Raw genomic sequence first — 19,411 nt, forward strand, 5'->3', positions numbered from 1 at the left:
TGAAGTTGAAGAAAATGAAAACAAGTCTACGAGAGCCAAAATATGACCTTAAGAAAAAATACCCACACTAAAAAGGTACAAAATAAATTCTTTGTTGGTTACCAGGGTGTAGGTGGTGGGGCATTGAGAAGGAGGGGAAGGTGGAGCACAGGGCAGGGAATAAACACACAATATTTTGGGTGATGTTTGAGACTATAAAAAAGAATGGGTAGGGAATGGAAGAACTAGTGAAACCAGAGCAGCTCCCTATATATCTGTACCACCTCTGCAGTCTAAATATGTTAAAAAGCAGCCCAATCATTTGCAATTGGGCTTTGCTTCCATACATAATATAACTGGTTGATATAGTGGCTGGTGCAAGGGTCTTTATGAAAAATGGGATAGCGGATACAATACAATTTAGAAAATATGCATTTTATCGAAGAATCGGCCTGGCGATATTCTTGCCAAAATTGGAGTAATTACTGTTTCAGGATTGGCCAGCTTGCTTTCGATGATAAAAAGTTCTAGATTTAAGAAAATTGTTTATATGTTGGGACTAGCCACTTTAGGAACAACTGTTTGCTACCCAGTTCAGTCAGTAATAATTGCAAAGGTAACTGGGAAAAAGACACAATGCAAGCCAGCAAATTTATGAAGCAGTTAAATCATCATTGATAAAAAGCAACAAAAAAGAACCACTCACGGAACCTATGAAAAAGCTAAGGTAGGCAGTCATGCTGAAATGGAAATACCTACAAAGACAACTCAAGTACTGAAACATTCAGGACCTTTGCCAATAGAACTCAGCTCTCAAAGACCATATCAGAATCCACCTCAGGTATTACACAGTTTATGCCTGACCACAAGTTCATGGATCACCAGCAGTCCCATCCAGAAGATGTAGATATGTAGAGCACTAGAAGCTGAAATAGACTGCATAGAAAACTTCAAGATGTGTGAAGATGCAAATAATGTTGAAAAATCATGTAATAGGTAACTTGTGACATATAAAGAATAATTTAAAATTTTTAATTTCCCCTTATGTCTTGTAATGTACAGTTTAACCAATCACATATGTGATTAATACACAAATTGAATGTAATTCAAACAGTATTGAATGATTGATGAGGAGACGGTGGTATTAGGGTACATTTAATGACTTTTAAGGATGTTTATAAAAGACTAAAGGATCTCTGGCAGTGCAGTGGTTATGAGTTGTTCTGCTAACCTCAAGGACAGTAGTTCAAAACTACCAGCAGTTCCATGAGATAAATATGAGGCTTTCTGCTCCAGTAAAGATTTACAGCCTTGGAAACGCTATGCAGGGTTGCTATGAGTCAGAAGCAACTCCACGGCACACCACCACCACCACCATAAAAGACTAAAGTGGAATAAAGACATAGACAATGATGAGATTAAAATACGAAAATATGTACATATATACACAAATATATCTGCTCTAGCCTTTTCTAAATTAATGTTAGCTAAATTAGAATGGTGTATGGAAAGATACCCCACTTTTTTGCATATTCTAAAGCTGGAATTAAATATGCACATTTTTGCACTTAAAAAAGAAGATAGAGGGAATATACAGTTACTGTACCCCCCCAAAATCGTTGACATCCAAACATTTCAGTAGGTAGCATACATCAATGTTATTGAAGAAGTCCAAGCAGCTCTGAGGCATTGGGGGCAAACAGAGCTCCAGGAATTGATGGAACACTGAGATATATCAACTGTGAGATACAATTCTAGAGGAGCTCACTCATTTATGCCAAGAAATTTGGGAAACAGCTACCTGTCCAACCAACTGGAAGAAATCCATATATTTGTGTTCATTCTGAAGAAAGGAGACCTGGTGGCACTGTAGGATAAGCAATGGACTACTAAGCAGGGGATGTTAAACCCATCTTCAGGAGAAATATGAGGCTTTCTGTTCCTGTAAATAGTTTACAGCTTCAGAAACCCTAAACAAGGTTGCTGTGAGACCGGACCAACTCCTTTGCATCTAACAACAATACATATTTACGGCCATGGAAATCCTCTGCATTGTCACTATGAGTCAAAATCAGAATAAACTTAATTACTGTTAAGTTTTTTATTGTTGATGTTTATTCTGAAGGCAATTCAACAGAATTCAGAAATTATCAAACGATATCATCGATTGCATAGACAAAAAAAAAAAAAAAAAAAAAAAGGTTTGCTGAAGATAATTAACAGTTGCAGCAGTACATTGACAGGAAACTACCAGAAACTTAATCTGATTAAGAAGAGGATGTGGAAGGAAGGACATACTTTCTGATGTGAATCGGATCTTTATTGAATGCAGAGAATGCCAGAAAGATACTTTTGATTTAGCGAGTATGAAAAGACATTCAACTGTGTGGACCAAAACAAATTATGGATAACCTTTCTAAGAACAGGAATTGGGGAACACTTTGTTATGCATATGCAGAAATTTTACATAGACTAAGAGGGAGTCATGTTGTATGCTGAGCAAATAATCTGAGAAACTGAACTATATGAAGAAGAACGTGGCATTAGGATTGGAGGAAGACATATTAACAACCTGTGATATTCAGATGACATAACGTTGTTTGATAAAAGTGAAAAGGAAATGAAGCACTTATTGGTGCTGATCAATGTGGATTACATCTCAGCATAAGCAAAACAAAAATCCTCAAACTGGACCAATAAGCACCATCATAATAAATAGATAAAAGATTGAAGTTATCAAGGATTTCATTTACTTTGTTCCGTAATCAATGTCCAATGGAAGCAGCAGTCATGAAAGCAAACAACATATTGTAGTGGGTAAATCTGCTACAAAAGACTTCTTTAAAGTGTTATAAAGCAAAGATGTCACTTTGAGGAATAAGGTGTGCCTGATGCAAGTCATGGTATTTTCAATTGTTCCATATTCATGTGAAAACTTTACAATGAATCATGAAGATTGAAGAACTAATGCCTTAATTATAATATTGGAGAAGAAAATTGAATATACTACAGAATGTCAGAAGAACAAACAAATATGTCTCAGAAGAACTACAGACATACTGTGCCTTAGAAGTCAGCATGATAAGACCTTGTGTCATTTACTTTGGGCATGTTATCAGTACACACCAGTCCCTGGAGAATGGCATGATTATGCTTGGTAAAGTAGATGGCCAGAAAAAAGAGGAATACCCTCAGTTAGATAGATTGACACAATGGCTGCAACAATATGCTCAAGCATAGCAATGATTTTGAGCATTTTTGGACAATGCACTGTGTGGTTCCATTGTGCATAGTATTACTATGAGTTGAAATCAACTTTATGCCATCTAACAGCAACAATACAATGCTACAGGCCACAGTTGTACTATGTTGGTCTGTGTGTTTTGATGTTGTTAGATGTTATGCCACCTATGTTACAAATGCCAGCAGGGTTACCCAAGATAGATTTCAGATTAGGATGAAGGGCCTGGGGATCTACTTTCAAAAATTTTTTCCAATTAAAATCTATGGATAACAAGAAAATATTGTCTGATATAATACTATAAGGTTTCCCCCCTATGTTAGAAGACTAAGCGGCTGCAACAATAGAATTAAGCATACAAAGGACCATAAATGTCTCGTTCTGTTGTACATAGAATGACCATAAGTGGGAGTTGACTCAATTTCATCTAACGGCACATTGTTTTAACAGGACTATGTTAAATTAAAAAGTCATTTTAATTCTCTGCTGAGGAAGGTGAAATTAAGAAAAATCATAGAAAGCCTTGAATTATCACAGTGGCTAGAAATTTTCATCATTTGTTTAATTATGACTATGCTGTGCAGATAACACAACCATGCTTGTTGGAAGAGGACTTGATATACTTACTGATATAGATCAAGGACTTCATACAAAATTCTCACAACTGGAACAATAAACAAAATCCTGATAAATTGAGAAAAAATTAAAGTTGTCAAAGACTTCATTTTGCTTGGATCAAGTATCAACATTCTTGGAAGCAACAGCCAAGAAATTATACAACAAAGACTTCCTACAAGATGGAAACCTAGGTAGATGTGCTACATGGACCTTCTATAACAAAAATATGAGAAGCCAAATGAAACAGACACAGATGAAAATTCTGGAACCCTGAATTTCAGAGGAAAGGTGAGAGAAATGGATTGAGTGCTTCCTGGAAGGGGAAACTGAGCAGGGATGGTGAGAGAGGGAGACTGACTGGTGAACAGCAGGACAGACTCAGAGCAACCATCTTGAACTTTTCAGAGCAACTTTGGTGACAAGAGGTGGCCTGGCAGAGCACATTCCCACAGGAAACAGAAAAGGTACAATTCCTCTCCCCCAGCCCCATGCTCCTCTGATGATCAGGGGTGTGATCAGCTCCCACCCTCATCCACCTCCAGTGCAGAACCTGCACATCACGAGTTAAGAGCCACATAGTTGTGAGCCATAAAAGTGTGAGATGGGGGCTGGCTTAGTCGCTTTGTTTTCTGAATTTAGGTGGGATGGTTCTAGACCTACAAAATCCCTTATAACCAACCACCCTATTCCCATCTGCCCTGTAGTCCTAACAGACACTGAAACCAGCTCCACCAAGGCCTGGACAAACTACTTCTGGATTGAGGGTCCTGAACATAGATAACACCTAGGTCTATAGGGACTCCCACTAGGGCCGTGAACTCTGCTGTCACATCCATTCTGCACTCACCTTGTGAGCTCCTTCACTGGCAGAAGACCTAAAAGTTTTCTCTCTGGGCCCAACAGCTGCATTGTTTTTTATTTATTTCAGTTTTGGGTTTACATTTTTATTGTTTTTTGTTTGTTTCTTTGCTTTGGGTTTTTTTTTTTTTTGGCATTTTTTTTTTATTATTATTATTATCCTTCTCTTTCTATTCCCTTGAATTTTATCCTTTCTATCTCTACATTGGTTTTCCCTTCTTTCTTCTGTTATTCATCTCATCTCTTCTTTTTATCCTTTTGATCTTTCTTTACTACACTCTACTCACTTTCCCTTTTCATCTTCCCTCTACTTTCTACGTCTGTTTTTACTTTTTGTTGTTTCTTCCTTTCATTTTCTCTTATTTTTCTCTTTTCTATAGCTCCATTTTCCTGTCTTTCTTTTATCTTTTTGGTTGTTATATTCTTTTTTTCTGTTTGCTATTTGTTTTTGTTTATTTTCTCTTTAACATTTTCTTTTTTCATTGTTCATCCCTTGTTAATTGTTTTGTTTTCTTAAGTGTGTGTTTGGAAGAGGCTTTCTCTACACTTCCACTGAGAACAGACACCAACGGTGCCCATACAGCCACTCCACAACCATATCCACTAGGCAAGAGGAAAGCCCATATGATATAACACCTGATCATCAATGATAGACAGCAGTCAACACCAGCCAAACCCACTATAAACTGAAGTGTATGAACAGCAAATGAAGAATGGTTTAAAGGCTTCTATTCTTTAATCACACCCATAGGAGACAAATGTTGAAAGTCTAAGAGCATATCAACATATAACCATCAGTTAAATACACATATGGTAACACCATAATGCCCCAGAGAAAAGAGACAATTTTAGCTCACATGAAAAAGCAGGAGAGAATGACACAAATGACCAGTATCCAGAGCAAGAAAATATTTCTGAGGAAGAAAAGGTAATGGAATTAACTGAAAAAGAATTCAAAATAAAACAAAACAGAGCCAACAAACAAGAGAACAACAATTAAAAGAGAAAAAGGCAATACAAACAAGCAGCAAGCAGAAAGAATGGTATTTAGGTTCCTTTAAACCAAATGGCCACCACGCATCTGTCAGTTTGTCATACAGTGGTGGCTTGTGAGTTGCTGTGATTCTGAAAGCTATGCCACTGGTATTTTAAATACCAGCAGGATCACCCATGGTGGACAGGTTTCAGATGAGCTTCCAGACAAAGACAGACTAGGAAGAAAAAGTGACAAACTACTTCTGAATATTTAGTCACTGAAAACCTTATGAATATCAGAGAAACATTGTCAGATATAGTGCCGGAAAATGAGCATCTCAGGTTGGAAGGCACTCAAAATGTGACTGGGGAAGAGCTGCCTCCTCAAAGTAGAGTTGACCATGATAAAGTGAATGGAGTAAAGCTCGTGGGCACAACTCAAAATGAAGAGAAACATCTGTAAACATTCATTGAAAACTGGAACATGGATTATACAAAAGACGAATCTGGGAAAACTGGAAGTTGTCAAAAATGAAATGGAACACATAACCATCGATATCTTAGGCATTAGTGAGCTGAAATGGACTGATATTGGCCATTTTGAATATGAAAACCACATGGTTTATTATGCTAGGAATGACAAATTGAAAAGGAATGGTATGGCATTCATCATTAAAACAAAAAACATATCCAGATCAGTCATGAGGTACAACACAGTTTGTGATAGGATAATAACCATGCACCTAGAGGGAAGACCAGTTAATACCACTATTACTCATATTTACACACGAACCACAAAAACCAGTGAGGATATAACAGAAGAATTCTACGAACTTCTTCAATGCAAAATTGATCAAACATGCAATCAAGATGTATTGATCATTAGAGGTGATTGGAATGCAAAGGTTGGGAGCAAAGAGGAAGGTCAGTAATTGGAAAATATGGCCTTGGTGATAACAATGGTGCTGGAGAATGCATGATAGAATTCTGGAAAACCAGTGATTTGTTCATTACAAGTACCTTCTTTAGACAGCATAAGAGACATGAATGCCACCAGAAGGAATACATAGAAATCAAAATGACTACATCTGCAGAAAGAGGTGATGGAAAAGCTCCGTATCATCGGCCAAAACAAGGCTAGGGATAGACTGTGGAGCAGACCATCAATTACTCACATGCAAAATCAAACTGAAGCTGAAGAAAATGAAAACAAGTCCACAAGAGTAAAAATATGACCTTGAATATATCCCATCTGAATTTAGAGATCATCTGAAGAACAGATTTGATGCATTAAACACTAAAGATAGAAGACCAGAAGAGCTGTGGGATGACATCAAGAACATCATACATGAAGAAAGCAAAAATTCATTGAGAAGACAAGAAATAAGGAAAAGGTCAAAATGGATGTCAAAAGAGACACTGAAACATGCTCTCCAGTGTAGAGATGCTAAAGCAAATGGAAGAAATGAAGAGGTCCAAGAGCTGAATAGAAAATTTCAAAGATCAGCTCAAGAACATAAAGACAAAAATTAAAACAAAATGTGGAAAGATCTGGAATCAGAAAACCAAAAAGGAAGAACACGCTCAGAATTTCTCAAGCTGGGGGAACTGAAGAAAAAATTCATGCCTCGACTTTTGTTATTGAAAGATTCTCTGAGAAAATTATTGAATGATGCAGAAAACATTAAGAGAAGATGCACAGAGTCACTGTACCAAAAGGAAATGGTTAATGTTCAACCATTTCAAGAGGTAGCATATGATCAAGAGACAATGATTCTGAAGGAGGAAGTCCAAGGTGCACTGAAGGAATTGGCAAAGAACAAGGCACCAGGAATTGATGGAATAAAAAATGAAATCTTTCAAAAAAGTGAGGTGGCACAGGAGGCACCCACCCACTCACCTCCGCCAAGAAATTTGGAAGACAACTATCTGGCTGACTGATTGGAAGAGATCCATATTTGTGCCCATTCCAAAAAGAGGTGACTCAACAGAATGCGGAAATCATCAGACAATCTCTTCGATACCCCATGGAAATAAAGTTTTACTAAAGATAATACAGAAATGACTGCAAGTATACATGGACAGAGAACTTCCAGAGGTTCAAGTCGGATTTAGAAGAGGCAGTGGAATGAGGGATATCATTGCTGATGTTCAATGGATCTTGGCTGAAAGCAGAGAATATCATAAAGATGTTTACTTGTGCTTTATTGACTATGCAAAGGCTTTCAATAGTGTGGATAATGACAAACTATAGACAACATTGCAAAGTATGAGTATTCCGGAACACTTAATTGTGCTCATGAGTAATGTGTACCTGGGCCAAGAGGCAGTTGTTCGAACAGAACATGGGAACACTGAATGTTTTAAAAATTAAAAAAGGTGTGCAACAAGGTTGTATTCTTTCACCATACTTATTCAACCTGTATGCTGAGCAACTAATCCAAGAAGCTGGGTTATATGAAGAAAAATGTAGCATCAGGATTGGAGGAAGACTCATTAACAACCTGTGATATGCAGATGATGCAAACTTGCTTGCTGAAAGAGAAGAGGACTTAAAACATTTACCGATGAAGATCAAAGAGCACAGACATCGGTATGGATTACATCTCAATGTAAAGAAAACAAAAATCCTCATCACTGGACCAATAAACAACATTCATATCAACTGAGAGAAGATTGAAGTTTCAAGGACTTCATTCTTCTTGGATCAACTATCAACACTCATGGAAGCAGCAGTCAAGAAATCATTAGGCAAATCTGTTGAAGAGCAAATCTATTGAAGAGCAAAGATGTCAGCTTAAGGACTAAGGTGCACCTGACCCAAGCCATGATATTTTCAATAACCTAATATGCATGCAAAAGCTGGACAGTGTATAAGGAAGACTGTAGAAGAATTGATACTTTTGAGTTATGGTGTTAGAGGAGAATATTGAAGGTGCCATGGGCTGCCAAAAGAACCAATAGATCCGTTTTGGAAGAAGTGCAGCCAGAGTGCTCCTTGGAGGGCAAGATGGCCAAACTTCGTATCTCATACTTTGGACATATTGTCAGGAGGGACCAGTCGCTGGAGAAGGATATCATATTTGGTAATGTGGAGTGTCAGAGAAAAAGAGGAAGACCCTCAACAAGATGGATTGCCAAGCAGCAGCATCAATGGACTCAAGTGTGGCTACAGCAATGAGATTGGCCCAGGATCAGGCAGTGTTTCGTTCTGCTGTGCTTAAGGTCACTATGGGTGGGTACCGACTCAATGGCACCTAACAACAAAGGATTGACAGAAAGATTGAGGAAAGAAAGGAGAGCACAAAAATAACTTCATAGGATCAGGAAACACTACAAGAACAAACAGACAAAACAAATGCAAATTTTTAAACGATACAAAAGCTGCAATTAGAAATCCATAAGATTTCAAAAATAGACAATACATTGAAAGAGAAAAGGAGTAGATTTGAATCAATGGAAGCTCAATTTAGTGTTCTTGAAGATAAATCTCTCAATACTAGTATGCTAGAAGAACAATCAGAAAAAAAGAATGAGAAAAATCCAAAGAATAGGAAGAAACAATAAAAAGCACAGAGAAAAGTGCTGAAGAGTTTCTGGAAGAAAACTTTCCTAACATAATGAAAGATGAGAAGATAAGCACATAAGAAGCTTAACGAACCCCAAACAGGACAGATCAAAAAGAAATGCACAAAGCATGTCATAATCAAACTTTCCAAAACCAAACACAAGGAAAAAACTGTGAAAGCAGCTTGAGAAAAATGAAAAGATAGCTATAAAGACAACTAATAAGTCTAAGTCCTGATTTCTCAGCAGAAACCATACAGGCAAGAAGGCAGTGCCATGACATATACAAAACTGTGAAAGAAAAAAAAAATGCCAACCAAGAATTATATACCCAGAAAAATTGTCCTTCTAATACAACACTGAAATTAGGAAATTTCCAGATAAACAGAGATTAAAGGAATTTGTAATAACTAGACAACTTGCATCCTGGTATGGCACTGTGGGTTAATGAGTCAGACTGCAAAGCTGTTTGAACTGCAAGGTTGGTGGTTCAAGCTCACCAGCTGCTCCTCAGAAACCCTTACAGGGTCGCTATGGGTCGGAATCAACTCTAGCATTTTACAACAACAACAGACAACTTTACAAAAATTACCAAAGAGTGTTTTTTGGGCTGAGAATCAATAACCGCACAAAACAACCTTAGATTAACATACATGACAATACAACCTGGAACTCAATGCAAATATAGAAATATTTAAAGTAACTCAAACCTATGACTGAAAACAGGGAGTCAGAGATATCAATTTAAAATGAAGTCAGTTACAAAACAAAAACAGAGAACAGTGTAGATACAAAATTTCTAAATAGCAATGAAGTCACTAGATTTGAAGTTAAAAAAAATATTATTTTAAATAAGGAAAAAATAAATAAATTATAGGGCAACCTCAAAGATAATTAGCACACCTTCACATCAAAATATAAAGAGGAAAATCAGAAAGATTTTGTAAACAATAATGCAACAAAAATGAAAAGAAAAATCTCAAACAAAATAAACTCAGCACAGAAAATTGTGTGAAACAAAGAAGCCAGTAGCACCAAAAATGCAAACAGCAAAAATTACAACAATTAATTCACATGGATGGATAATTACACTGAATATAAAAGGATTAAACACACTAGTCAAAAGACAGAGAGGGCATTTATTTTTCATCATTGTCATTTAGATGGATATGTGCTTAAATCGTTTTACATTTGTTAATTTGCATTTTCCTGATAGCTAAAAGAGCAGAGCAAAAAAAAAAAAAAAAGACAGTGAGAGCAGAATGGATAAGAAATACGATCCTTCAATATGCTTTCTACAAAAGAGATGGATACCATATAAATTCCCATTAATAGAATGTTTAAACCAACTTTTGTACATACACAAAATTGAATAATATGCAAGACTGAAAAATAATGATGAATCTGAAAAATGCATCACAGCATGGATGAACCTGGAAGACATTCTGAATGAATTGTTGTTGTTAAGTTCCATATAGTCAATTCCAACCCATAGCAACCCTGTATATGGTTTCTGAGAAGCAGCTGGTGAGCTTGAACCACCGACCTTGTGGTTCAAAATGACTTTACAGTCCAGTGCACTAACCCACAGTGACACACCAGGACTCCAAGAGAAATTAGTCAATCACAAAAGAACAAATTTATGAGAACAATGTTATAAAATGTTAATGAAAGGTTTCCTTGATAAAAGAACAAAAAAATCTATGATGGTTATGGGGACAAGTATTGTTGTTGTTCAGTGCCATTGAGTCAGTTCCAATTCACAAAGACCACGATAGGGTTTCCGAGGAGTGGCTGGTAAGCTTGATCCACTGACCTTGTGGTTCAAACTGACCTTGCAATCTAGCACATTAACCCACAGTGCCACATCAGGTTACGGGGTCTAGTGGGGAAGGACATTTTTTTTTTTTCATTTGTGTGCATTTATTGCAATAAATAGTCCTCTCAACACTGCTTTTTCTGTACCTCCAAATTTTTTTTGCCCATTCCAAAAAGAGGTGACACAACAGAATGCAGAAATCATCAGACAATATCTTTGATATCTCATATGAATAAAGTTTTACTAAAGTTAATACAGAAATGGCTGCAAGGATACATTGACAGAGAACTTCCAGAGGTTCAAGCCAGATTCAGAAGAGGATGTGGAATGAGGAATATCATTGCTGATGTTAGATGGATGTTGGCCAAAAGCAGAGAATACCAGAAAGATATTTACCCGTCCTTGATTGACTACACAGAGGCCTCCGTTTGTGTGAATCATGACAAGCTATGGACAACATTGTGAACACTTAATTGTGCTCTGTACACGGACCAACAAGCAGTTATATGAACAGAACATGGGAACACTGAACAGTTTAAAGTTAATAAAGTTGTGCAACCTGTATGGTGAGCAAATAATCGGAGAAGCTGGGTTCTATGAAGAAAAACGTGGCTTCAGGATTGGAGGAAGACTCATTAATAGCTTGTGATATGCAAACGATACAAACTTGCTTGCTGAAAATGAAGAGGACTTATAATACTTACTGATGAAGATCAAAGAGCATAGTTTTCAATATGGATTACATTTCAATATAAAGAAAACAAAAATCCTCACCACTGGATTTATAAACAACATATCAACAGAGAAAAGATTGAAGTTATCAAGGACTTCATGCTTCTTGGATCAACTATCAACATTCATGGAAGCAGGAGTCAAGAAATCAAACAATATTGCATTAGGCAAACCTGCACAAGACCTTTTTAAAATGTTAAACAGCAAAGAAGTCAGTTTGAGGACTAAGGTGTACCTGATCCAAGCCATGGTAGTTTCAATAATGTCACATAAACGTGAAAGCTGGATTTTGAATAAGGAAGACCATAGAAGAATTGAGCTTTTGAGTTACGGTGTTGGAGCAGAATATTAAAAGGTTGTTAGGCTGCCAAAAGAACCAATAGATAGATCTGTGTTGGAATAAGTGTAGCCAGAATGCTCCTTGGAGGCCAGGATGGCCAAACTTCGTCTCTCATACTTCAGACATATTGTCAGGAAGTGCCAGCTGCTGGAGAAGTATATCATGTTTGGTAAAGAGGAGGTTCAGAGAAAAAGAGGAAGACCCCTAGCGAAATGAATTGGCAAAGTGGCAGCATCAATAGGCTCAAGCGTGGCTACAATTGTGAGGTTGGCCCAGGACTGGGCAGTGTTTCAATCTGTTGTGCATGGGATCACTATGAGTCGGTACTGACTTGATGTCACCTAACAACAATAACAACAAAGATTTTGGTATGTTGTATTTTCATTCGCATTTGTTTCTAGGAACTTTGTGAATTCATGTTTTATTTCTTCTACTACCCATATAGCTGACTTTATTTCCTTGGTCTTTCTATTGTTGATTTCTAATTTTATAATATTGTGCTCTGAGAAGAGGTTTTTTAGTATTTTGATGTTTGCTAATTCATGGAGGCTTGTTTTGTGGCCTAACACATGGTCTGTTCTGGAGAATGTTCCATGTTCACTGAAAAAGAATGTGTGTTGGGTTGAATGCTCTGTACACATCTATGAGGTCAAGTTGGCTGAATGTGTTGTTTACTTTTTCTGTATCGTTGTCGAGTTTCTTTCTGGTTGTTTTATTCTTTTTTAAAAGTGGTCTATTAAAATCTCCCAGAATTATTGCAGATTTGTCTATTTCTTTCCAAAAATCTATTAGAGTTTGCTTTATATATTTTAAAGTGTTTTTATTGGGAGCATAGGTATTTATTATGGTTATGTCATCTTGTTCAATTGACCCTTTAGTCATGAGATTATGTACATCTCTATTTATTATGCTGGGTTTTGCCTTAAAATTTATTTTTATCAGAGATTAGTATTGCCTCTCCTGCTTATTTTTTTATTGCAATTAGCTTGGTATTTTTCTTCCCATCCTTTGACGTTTAGTCTGTTTTTGTCTTTGTGTGTAAAAAATATCTGTTGCAGACAGCATGTTGAAGGATCTTGTTTTCTTATCCATTCTGCCACTCTCTGTCTCTTAACTGATGCATTTAATCCATTTACATTCAGTGTAATCATCGATAGGTATGGATTAATTGCTGTCATTATGTTTGTGTATTTCTGGTGCTGCTGGTTTCTTTGTTCTGCATGCATTCCTGTGCTGAGTTCATGATTTTTGTTTTCTTTCTTATCAGTTTCTTCATAGTTTTAATGTTACCATGTTCTTCTTGGATTTTCACTTTTTTGTTATGTTGTAATGTATTAGTTTTCTTTGAGGTTACCTTATATTCTATTAACTTTTCCCTCCATTTAAAACAGTCTATCTTTATCATGTAATGTACCTGACCTTCTCACCACCTGGATTTCTGTTCATTGTGCTTACCTTCTCTCACATTGTAATTGTTTTGATCGTAGACTTACTTCTTAGATCCTCTGAAATAATTCTTATAGTTTTGTTCTGTTCTAGATTCTTCCGTTTGTCAATTGAGATCTGGGTGGTGCTTCCATGTATATCAATCTCTGGTTATTGTCTATTCTTGTTGGTTCTCAGTCCACAGAACTCCCTTTAGGATGTTTTGCAACACAGGGTTGGCTATCATAAAATCCCTTAGCTTTGTTAATCATGGAATGTTTTGATTATACCATCATATTTGATTCACTGGTTTGTTGGGTAGAGGATTCTTGGTTGGCAGGTTTTTTCTTTCAGGGTTTTATATATGTCTCCCCAATTCCTTCTTGCCTGAATAGTTTCTGCTGAGAGATCTGAGCTTAATCTGATTTGTTTGCCTTTATAATTAACACTTCTCTTTTATCTAGCTACTTTCAGAATTCTCTCCTTGTCTTTGATTTTTGAGAGATTGATTATTATGTGTCTTGGTGATTTTCTTTTGAGGTCTATCCTTCCTGGGGTGCATTGAGCTTCTTGAATGCTTATCTTTTCATTTTTCAAGATGTTAGAGAAATTTTCTTCCAGAAGCTCTTCAACTATCTCCTCTGTGCACTTGTATGATTCTTCCTGTTCCACAATATGAATAATTCTTGTTATTCCTCTTCATGTTATAAAACATGAATCTTAGACTTTCTTCAAATTTTCCCCCTTCTTTCTGCTTGCTCTTCTGTCTTAGCAGTTTGGAGAGATTTTTCTTCCAGCTCACTAATTCTGGCTTCCATGTCTTCAATTCTACTCCATTGCCTTTTCAGTGTATTGTCCATTTCTGTTATTCTATTGTTAATAATTTGAACCTCATTTATAGGTTTTGAAATTTTAAAAATGCTGTATCTATCTGATTTGATTGTTCTTGTAGCATTTTCCTGACTTCTTCCTTATTTTTCTCAAACCCTCTGTAAAGTGTTTTGATACATTTCATGATAATTTTTCTGTATCCCTTCTCAGGCATTTCCAAAGCCTGCCTTCCTTCCAATGTGAAGTCTAAGTTCAGCTCCAGTTAAATTGCCTTGTTTCTGGACATGTGCTAATATGGTCATCTCTTTCTGTTTCTTGGGAATGTTGAATAGTTAGCTGTGACCTTAATAATTAGATGAGTGAATCTTGATGTTTTATTATCCTTTCTGATTGCCCCCAGGATGATGTGATCACAACATGGGATTCCTTTTTCCCTCTTCTTATTACTCAACTCAGAGTAACTTTTGCAGGTGTTAGCTGCCTATCTGGTATATGGCAGCTGGTATTGGTTCTTGCCTGGATGATGGGATTTTCTAGGGTGTGATTGTAACTTGACTATATGACTGAAAGTGCTGTATCTTCTTGGGAAACATAGGGAGAGAAAGAGCTCCCTAAAGGTAAAGAGGAGACCAAAAAACAAAACAGCAACAGCAAAAAATACAGATTGGATACTGTAGTCTATAATTGCAGAAAAGAGAGAAGAGGAAAAAAAATTCTGTAGCAAAATATGAGTATGACTTTAATGTTGCTCTCTTGGCTTCTTGCCTTCAAGGCTTCCTGAGAAATTTTAAATGACACTGATGGTCATTATGAACATAACTGAAGATATAATTTTAGGGCCTTTTTCCTTTTTAAGTCCGTGTCTCTACCACTCCACAACCCCATTCAGGCCTTTTTCCTAGTAATTAACAGTTCAGGGCCGGCTGTGGCTAAATTGTACTGCCGTTTGGTTTTAAGGTGATCCTCTCCCTTTAAATTCTAAAAAGATCTTTGTGAATGAATAGTAGAACCCTCCAGGGGTGGGGGCTGTCCATTAGATTAGGCACCCTCTCTAGTCACCAGAATAGAGGTTCACAGACAGCAAGAGTCCAATGAACAAAGAAAAGGGGAAACAATTGTATATATATATATATAATTTTTTATACAATGACACTGACCAACAGTGTCATTTAAAATTTATATATATATATTTCTGCTCCTGTAAAGATTTACATCTTCAGAAACCCTGTACAGGGTCACTATGAGTCAGAACCAACTCCACGGCACATAACAACATATATATATACATGTATGTGTTTGTGTGTGTATTTAGAGAGAGAGAGAATGCCCACACCTTTCTCTCTGAGTATGTGTCAGGTATTAGTCCTGGCTCTGATTCTTCCTCTGTTTTACCTTGCTAAAGTTGGCTGTTGCAGGCCCTGCTGAAGGCGGTCAGTCAGAAAAAAACACCAATTTTCTTGCTTCTGCTACAAATTCCACTGGATATTAGCCCTCAAACTTTCTAAATATTCATTTATAAGTAGTTCAGTGTTCTGGGACCATCCCCTGAACCTTCTTCATCTATTATACTGTATTATTGCTGATGGAGGTCCTCACTGCACTTCTCCCTGATCCTCCATCCAGCTCTGGCCCCTTGCTGGTGCATGGTGCATTTGAATTGCCAACATTGCAATTAGAAGCTCAACTCAGCACCAACAGGACTCCTACTATGCCTGTAAGTGCTGTTAATTATTTTTTTTTAATCTTCTTTTTCTCTTAAAAACATTAAGTTAATCCTAAATCTCCTTTTACTCAAAATACAATCTTTATCTTTTGCCTCAATCATCAGAGTTGAAAACACTACCCTGTGCAAAATTTCAAAATTCTAAAATTGTATCATCTACAGCAAAGGTCCAAAGAGATAGAATTTTGAGAGACCAGAGCTGAAGCCTTCTGTGGTCAATCCACATAAAAGGACACTATATATTAATATTTATCATTATGCCCACAATGTAACTTAGTATTTAAAAGTAATGTAAAATTTCCCATTCCCTATCCTGTAAGAAGACAAAGAATGTAGCTAATTTAATGGAAATAAAAATGAAGTCATCTGAACCTTGTGTGATGGGAATAGTTATAAATTCTACCAACATGAACAATATCTCGACTCTCTCTAAACTCATTCAAATTTATAAGCTAGTTTGAAGTTTGAAAATTTTATGCTAAGGAAAATCATTGTTGTTGTTGTTTTTATGTGCCATAGAGTCAGTTCCAATTCATAGCAATCCTGTACAGGGTTTCCGAGGCTTTAAATATTTACGGGAGCAGAAAGCCTCATATTTCTCCAGTGAAACAGCTGGTAGTTTTGAACTGCTAACCTTGCTGTTTGCAGCCCGATTCGTAACCACTACGCTACCAGAGCTTCTTAAGGAAAATCATTAATACTAACTTAATTATTTTGAACAGAGATCAATGCAATACAGTTCAACAGTTTATTAACAGAATTAATGTATTTTGTTTGGATTTTTGTATCTGGGTTTCGTAGAGTTCAAGAAATATGACTAACAACAAAAGTTAACTACATTTGTGAGAAAAGTGTATACATATGAGCACTCATTTTAGAAAACAACCTTCCTCCCAGCTGCTCTACAGATAACCACATGAAATTATTATCCCATGGGACATGGTTGAAGCACACTTCATTTACTTTTTTCCATTCAAACAGTAACCATAGGGGCAGAGCTTGATGGCAGATGGGGAGAAATGCTGTATGGACCTCCACCAACAATAATGCAGAATATGGGATGAAGCAGGTTCAGGGAATGATTCCAGAACTCCAAACCTCATATAAAGTAATATTTAGAAAGTTTGAAGACTTACAGCCAGTGGAATATGTAGTGGAAGCAAGTAATATGAAGTTTTCTAACTGACTGGCCTCAGTGGTTCCCAGAGTGGGGCTCCCGGAGTGGCTAGGCAGAGCAGTGGTAAGATCAGAGCCATGGCAGGTGCCTGAAACATCCTCAGAGCTAAAAGTGTGGACATTCTGTCTCTTTGTGTTTCTTCTTCTTCTTCTTCTTCTTCTTCTTCTTCTTCTTCTTCTTCTTCTTCTTCTTCTTCTTCTTCTTCTTCTTCTTCTTCTCCTTCTTTTCTTTCTTCTTTTCTCTGTTCATCGGACTCTCACTGTCTGTGCCCCTCCATTGTGATGACTAGAGAGGGTACTTGATTGAGTGGACACCCCACCCCCCACCATGGAGTGTTCTACTACATATGTGCACAGATCTGCTCAAAATTTAAAGTGAAAGGATCCTCTAAAAATTAAACCACAGCATAAGGCAGCCACAACTGGTCCTGGATTGTTAATCACTAGGAAAAAGGCTTGAATGGGGTTGTGGAGTGGTAGAGACACAGACTGAAAAAAGGATACAGGGCAAGAATTAAATTTTCAGTTACATCATAAAGACCAAAAATGACATCTTTAAATTTCTCAGGCAGCCTTGAAAGCAAGAAGCCGAGAGAACAACATTAAAGCCATATGGATATTTGGTTACATATTTTTTTCTCTTTTCTCTTTTATGCAATTATAGACTACAGCATCCAATCTGTGTTTTTTGCTGTTGCTATTTTGTTTTTTGGTCTCCTCTTTACCTTTAGGGAGCTCTTTCTCTCCTACATTATCCAAGAAGAGACAGTACTTTCAGTCATATAGTCAAGTTACAATCAATAACACCCTATAAAATCCCACTATCCAGGCAAGAACCAATACCAGCTTCCATACACAAGATAGGTGGCCAAAACCTTTTGAAAGTTACTCTGAATTGAGTATTAAGAAGAGGGAAAAGGGAAGCCCGTGTCCTGATAACGTCATCCGGGAGGAATCAGAAAACAAATAAAACACCAGTATACATTCATCTAATTATTAAGGTAACAGTTAACTACAGAACATGCTCAAGAAACAGAAAGAGATGACCATATCAACATATATCCAGAAACAAGATAAAGTGACTGAGACAAATGAACTAGAGATAGACATAGACTTCACATTGGAAGGAGGGCAGAATTTGGAAATGCCTGAGAAGGAATTCAGAAAAATGTTAATGAAATATATCACAACACTTTACAGAGGGCTTGAGAAATATCAGGAAAACGCAATCAAATCAGATAGATAGAGCATTGGAAATAATTCAAAATCTATAAAAAGAGGTACAAATGATTAATAATAAAATATGAGAAATGAACAATACATTGAAAGGACAAAGGAGTAGAATGGAAGACATGTCAGCCAGAATTAGTGAGCAGGAAGAAAAATCTCTCGAAACAGAAAAGATAGAAGAGTAAGCAGAAAGAAGGATGAAAAATCTGAAGAAAGTCTAAGATACATGTTGGACAACATGAGGAATAATAACTTAAGAATTGTTGTCATCCTGGAACAGAAAGACTCACACAAGTCCACAGAGGAAATAGTTGAAGAGCTTCTGGAAGAAAATTTCACTAACATCCTGAAAAATTAAAAGATATGCATTGAAGAAGCTCAACGAACCCTAGGAAGGATAGACCCCAAAAGAAAATTACCAAGACATAATAATCAATCTCTCAAAAATCAAAGACAAAGAAGGAATCCTGAAAGTAGCTAGGGAAAAGAGAAGTGCTAATTACAAAGACAAGCAAATCAGATTTAGCTTGGATCTCTCAGCAGAAAGTATTCAGGCAAGAAGGCAATGGGAAGACATATATAAAATGTTGAAGGAAAAAAACTTCCAACCAAGAATCCTCTATCTTGCAAAGCTGTCAATTAAATGAGTTGGTGTAATCCAAACATTCCAAGATAAACAGAAAGCAACGGATTTTGCCAAAGCCAGTTCTGTGCTGCAAAACCTCCTAAAAAGAGTTCTGTGGACTGAGAACCAATAAGAACAGACAACAACAAGGGATTGAAATACATGGCAGTACCACCTGGAACTCAATTGATGAATGGAAGAGTTGAGGACAGAACAAAACTATAATACCGAATTCAAAGGACCTGGAAGGTCATTCTAAAATCAAAACAATC

General features: G+C 36.8%; 1 pseudogene; it reads left to right on the plus strand.

Annotated features, from left to right (window-relative positions):
- Positions 1-215: 215 nt before the first annotated feature.
- Positions 216-909, plus strand: LOC102832940 (annotated as a pseudogene).
- The last annotated feature ends 18,502 nt before the right edge of the window (positions 910-19,411 follow it).

This window comes from Chrysochloris asiatica, unplaced genomic scaffold, assembly GCF_000296735.1.
Source record: "Chrysochloris asiatica unplaced genomic scaffold, ChrAsi1.0 scaffold00167, whole genome shotgun sequence".
NCBI classification, from domain to species: Eukaryota; Metazoa; Chordata; class Mammalia; order Afrosoricida; family Chrysochloridae; genus Chrysochloris; species Chrysochloris asiatica.